Here is a 6540-nt window from a genome sequence, read left to right on the forward strand (position 1 = left end):
TCGATTTTAAATCGTAAATATCAAACTTCATCAAATATACTATATATATATATATATATATATATATATGTGTGTGTGTGTATTATTACTGTAAGATATTTAAAGTGTATTGTGTTCTCCATGGCAGTGTGTATCTGTTATTGAAATCCAAAGCTCTCTGAACTTCTACTGCATTTAACCCTGCTTCCTTTTCTTATTTAGAGTGTTGCAGTGTGTGAGAGTCTCTCTCTCTCTCTCTATGTGTGGGTGGGTGTGTGTGTGTGTGTGTGTGTGTGTGTGTGCATGTGCGTGCATACTTTTGCACCTATCAAACAGTTGGCCTCTTCATCATTACACATTCATCCACAGGGAATTGTTTGAAATGATTCATGTAAAAATCATGTTTGCCTGAATGCTGTATAGGATACTTGCCTTCACATGCTGTTTTGAGCGAGCCCTTGTTTACAACAGAGGTGGCGAAGGGCAAAGTTGGCACAACCCGTGGAGCCACGCACGCTAGAAGCCTTACAGGTTGTTGAAAGTGGGAATCTTTTAAAGTTGACACTGACTTTGGACCACCTCTGATTGACAGCAATACCAACAAGTTGATTTATTGTTTATTAACAATCATTTACAAATCTGTTCTGCCACAGTATCATCTGGTGGTGTTTTCACTGTTTTCTCTGCCCTGTTGCTAATGCTGTACCATGCACTTCAATACAGACATGTACAGACACCTACACACACACCTACAGACACACACACACACACACACACACACACACACCTACACACACACACACACACACACAGGAAGTATGGCTGCTATAAATATCATTACCTCTCACCTCAGCGTTTGTGCCTCTTCGACTTGTCTTCTCCTTGTTTCATCGTGGCTGAGCTGCACTCGTCTCCAGTTACGCCTCTGATGTAGCAGATATTCCATTTGTGATTCCTCCAAATTAGATTCCCCCCCTTTTAACCAGCCATCAACCTGAGAGTGTTACTTGCACAATCAAAAAATGTTCTTACAGCGATGATGTCAGAGAAAATGTTGCTGTGTCTGATGAGAGTTGCAGTCTGGTATGAACACTGACTGTCACTGTGAAAGAATATATTTTTCCTTCCCTTAAGTACAAATGAATCATCAGTGAATCGGCGAATTTTCTAAATTTAAACTTCAGGTTGTCAGTAGTCTTGTTTTGAATGTTTCTTATCACTTTGTTGTAGTTCTTGATGGTGTTAATGTTTCTGTGAAATCAACTGTTCACAAGCTTAGCCTCATTGATTCTAGTTTTCCTGTGTTTCAAGGCAAAAAACAATTGATAACTTTTATAACTAATGTAATTTTTCACAAAGCTATTCACATGTCCGCTCTGGTGGACTGCATGCGTTTGAGCGTTTCTCTTGAAGCAATATGTATTAACAGACTGATTAATGGCTGTGTATTAGGTGAAAAATATGAAACTCTAGTGGATTTTCAGACTGTTTAACAAACACTTTTACACATTTTAACCTTTTTATGCTGTTCAGGACTTTTGAACTGTAAACTTTGTAGCCTGTATTGTTTCAAATTATATTTTGAAAATCAAAAACTCAGCAATATGGCCTCTTCAGTGCAACTGACTCTTATATCAGTTCATCAAATCTATGCACTGAGAGTTGAAAGCACCCAGGACACAAAGCTAAAATAAACTGCATACAGATGTACTTGGTCTTTTTGCGTGCATGCAGCAGCATGGCATCTGTTGGCATTTTGTGCTTCGGTGAGCTGGGTCCAATGATTCCCATGGTGAAACCTGACCTCAGGAGGTACCTTGGTCACTGCTCTGCGCTTCAACAGAGGTGGGATCCCACTGGGTCTTCCTCTTTTGTTTGTCTGGATGGAGCCTGCATTTATTAGCACAGGAGATACAGATGCCTTGAAATGCAGATGATCCTTCTGTTCCAATCCAAACGTTATGTAGACACGAAAAGAGCATTCACAGTGTTCCCATCCGAAAAGTGAAAGAACTTTCGGATGTACCACCGTTTGTTCTTGCTTACATTGCGACACATGGAGCCATGAGATCTACTCCTCCCACGTGTTGGTTGCACAGCTTCACAGAAAATGACCTTTGGATGCTAAGAATCTTCCTGTCTTTCTTCTTGTCTGGGCCAAATCTGGTGGGGACTGACCGATACAGGAGGAAGCCATGTGGATCACTGAACTGTCTAACCAACGTGTGACAGTGATGTTTAAGCCCCCCTCCTTCTTCTTTGAGTTGCTTCTCGTTCTTCGGTTTGAGCTGTGTTTCCTCGAGCCTGTTCACTCTGCATGTGCCAGTGTTATAGGGGCCTTGTAGTTTCACTGCCTAAATGAGTGGAATGGGACAAAAAAACCCCTATTAATTTACCTTCAGGTCATCATGGAGGCTCATGACTACATGTGAAGCAATTCCCAATCCAGTTACCTGACCGTGCCCAGCTGAACCTTGGTACGCTTTGAAGCCGTTTCTCGAATGTACTGTTTGAACAATCTGTGGACTGCTAAGGGAATAATCTGCTCAACAGCTGAATGAAATTCATCAGGGTCTGCTGCTGAACGGAAGGCTCAACACCGATCTTATTTTTGACGAGTTTATCTGCGTTTCCTGGCTGCTGAGTGTAATTATCCACAAAGTGAACGATCATCAGAATCTGTTCAATTCTGTCGGCGGGCTTGACATTTGCTATCAAATTAAGACGAAGACCTTCCTTCTGTTGACCAGTACATTCTTAATCATGGGTATTTGAGGTATGACATGACAATATTTATCCCTCAGCTCCACTGTCACGGTCGCACGGTCAGCATTCGCATTGCCACTATAATTATCATCACTGGACTCTGAAGGAATGTCCTCCACTATCCTATGGGTCTCTCTGTCTCGTTTGACCGTTTATGCTCTACAAAATAGATAAGAAGGCCTGGGACACACCACCCGCGTCACATGTGTGTGGCGATTGTTGAACATCTTGGTTTTCAGCACCAATGTTAACAGGTTAGAACAGCAACACAACCTGCATGAGACCCTCATGGCATGAGGGATCAGGTGCCTCGTCTATTTTTCATGCGGTATCCAGCAAAAATAGACGGGGAAAAGATGCGTTGATGGTCATGTTGACATCATACTAGCAACATTATATAACACTCAAACCTTCCATTATTGTTTCAATCTCTAGGCTGTATGAAAAAATATAAATACTGTGTTAAATATTTTTAACCATTTTGGCAATTGCATGTGGAGACAGTGAAGGCCACATGTACTATTTAGTCGCAGAAACCCAGTGTGAGCTATAATTATATTATGTCAATAATTTAACAGGTGGAGCGCGGTATTTTTCCAATTTTCTCTCTCTCTCTCTCGCACTCTGTGTGTATATTCGCAAGTTGCTCTGAATGAGGGTAAATAAAGTTAATTAGGTTTACAATGAAAAGAAATCAAACATTTGATTATTAATGGCAATTATCCAAGGCAAACTCAATGTGGAAAGGTTGAGCTGGTAGAAGCTCACACGCGGACACACACACACGCGTGTGAGCTGGGGCAGTTCAGCAAGATAGTCGTCACACACACACACACACACACACACACACACATACACATATAAAATAGTATAGTAATGTAATATAGTTTCTTGCTAAATACAAAGTGCAGAGGATGATTTTGCTGTTCTTAGTCAAAAATTACCTCTACACTGATGCTATTGTACTTTAAGCTTCATGAATTGGAAACCGGGGTGATATAGGAAGAACTTTTTTTTTTTTTTTTTTAACTCTTCACATAAAAACTACCCTTGTTATTTTTCTTGCCTTCACATCCATCTCCACTGTTTTCTCTGCCCTTGTTCTTCTGTCTCCTCTACCACTCTCTTCCCCCACCTCACTCTTATTCTCCACCTCTGCTTCTGTATCGTTGTGAAACAGCCGTCCTCCCCATTCAAACGCGTTTCCTCCATTTCATCTTCTCCCTTCATCCTGCACCTAATTTCCTCTCTTATCTCCGCCACCTTTCACTGTGCTCACTTCACTCTGCAACTCTTTTCCTCCCCACTCACTACACAATCTCTCTTACACCCTGTCCTGTAATTCTTCCTCTTCTTCATCTCTTCACCTCCTCCTCCTCTCCCTCCCCCTCCCTTACTCCCTCCTCCATACTGCTGCATTATTCAGACTGAGTGCTATTTGGAATGGCTTGTGTTGTCCCTGAGTACCTCTCCTCTCATCGCGCTCCATGGAGCATCGCTCTGGAGTTAAACCCCTCCCTTCAAACCCCCCCCCCCCCCCCCCCCCAAATACACATACAAAAAACACACACACAAACTTGCATGAGGTCAGACGATTGCACACACACATACACTCTGTCAAACTCAGGAATCCACGCATACATTCAGAATCCTTACATTCAGGCATTTTCCTGCACACTGTGGTGACTGTACAGATGTTGCCATGCCATGTCACACATGCTCCTTCTTTCTCTTTCTTTCTTTTTCTTCCCCGAATACCAGCCAGGGGTCCTCAGAGATCACTTAAGCAGCAGCTGCAGGAAGATGCAGGACCAGACTACAACAGAACAAGATGTCTTTTATTTATAACTACCAGCAGCACCAAGCTGAAGCACTTCAGCTGCAGGCACCACAGCCTTACAACACAGAACAGGGAGAAGGCTCTGCACCGAGGAAAAAAAAGAAGAAACATCCCTGCATATTTAATTGCTTAAAAAAAAAAAAGAAGCAGGGACACTGGACGGTCCAGTACCTTTACTGATGTGTAAAAGTAAAGGAGGAGGAAGAACAGATGAGAGAGGGAGGTGAGAAGAGATATATGTTGCTGAAATGAGCTACTGTGCTTTTTAAACATCTTTCACTGTCTAAGATATAACCATATCAAGTGCAGAAAAAGGTTTCACTTAAAAATAGATGGTGATGAAGAGTATATGAAGCTCATAAGCATGAAATCCCAGCTGATCCAGGAGAAACAGAAAACCCTTTGTGCTGCTTTTCCTAAAACATTTGCGGTTTGAAGTGAAAGTCTGAGTGTTTTGGCAGTTGTCTTCTTTGTTCAGTTTTCTCTTTTTTCAACAAAAGTTGCCTCTGTGACACCTCGACAATCCTTCTGACGGCAAAGCTCTTCTCTTTTTTTTCTTATTTTCATTTTTGCCCAACAGCTGTGCAGAAGAACTTCTGGGAACACAAATGAAAGACATGAGCTATGAATGTTCTTAGAAAAAAGTCAGGCTTAGTGTTAGTGGTGGCAATGATGATGTGACTGGGGCATCAGGGTTGAAACTCTTCTGCATTTTTCATGCAAAATGTCTTTTTATAGTCACGCTCATGTTGTGAGGATGCAAGTTGGCCGCCAGTGAAATAGTTATTGACGTCAAACAAGGATGGGATACAGAAGCAGTGATGTTTTATATTTGCTCACAAAAGATCTTAAAGAACACAGCCATTGAATGTATAGATTTCTTATTCCAGTGTACAGTAAGTTTCACAATGTGGAGTTTTTTTTTAACATATAGTGGGAAATAAGCAGTTTCACATCATGTTCCTCTTTGGATGAAAACAGTCACTGGATACCTTAAAAAAGAGCTAGAAGTATGAATCACTGACGGCCACAGATTCATTGTTAGTTACCAAAGGTCAAATGTTTTTGATTTTGGTTGCTAACTGTGGAAGTGTTTTGCATGTTCAATGATAATAATACAGAACTATTCCTTGACAACACAAGCTCATAGCAACGGATAGAAATAAATAAAAAATTACACACAACCCACCTTTTTATAAACACTCTCTCCACACCAAGTGAAAAAGAGACCACTATTATCATAATGTATTATAGGCTACTTGTGCTAAAGTGTTTACGTGTGTCATGTCCCGTCCTGACTTAGGGTTATATTTTCTGTTCCTTGTAATCTTTGGTTTTCACTTCTTGTTTTATTTTGGTGAGTATCTAACCTCTTCTCTCATTCCAGGTTTCAACTTCCTGCCATCATGTGTTTCCCGCTCCTGTGATTGTCGACCCCGCCCCTAGTGTGTTGCACCTGTGTCTCATTGTCTTCCCCTGCTTGTGTATTTAGTCCGCGTGCTCTTTGTCCTGTGACTGTTTGTCTTTGTTCTTCGTATCAAACTTTCCAGTATTTTCTCATGTCCATGTTCTACCTAGTGTGTTTTAGACCAGTTTAGTTTTTTGACCAAGAGTTTAGCCTTAGCCCATAGGATTTGTCCGCCTGTTCTGATTGATTGATTCTGTCTGAGTCGAGCATGGTGAGTCTGTATCCTTCGGTTCTGACAACCTGTCTCAATTTTAATTCCTCAACAAGTCTCAATAACTTGCTTAAGCAACTAAGACCGAAAAAAAATGTATTTCTCTACTCAGCAATGCTAAGGCTTCTCTCAGGGGAGCTATAGCAGCATGTCAGCACTGTCAGTGGAAAGTTTCTCAGCATACAATAATTGCCAAGTGATACCTATCATTCTAGCACCAACCGTAAAGGAATGAACAGGAACAATCATTCAAAGTGCCATGGCAGAAAGAAGAGT

Source organism: Seriola lalandi, unplaced genomic scaffold (assembly GCF_002814215.2).
Source record: "Seriola lalandi dorsalis isolate HSWRI2012SDOR001 ecotype SW California unplaced genomic scaffold, Sedor1 jcf7180002054671, whole genome shotgun sequence".
Taxonomy (NCBI): domain Eukaryota; kingdom Metazoa; phylum Chordata; class Actinopteri; order Carangiformes; family Carangidae; genus Seriola; species Seriola lalandi.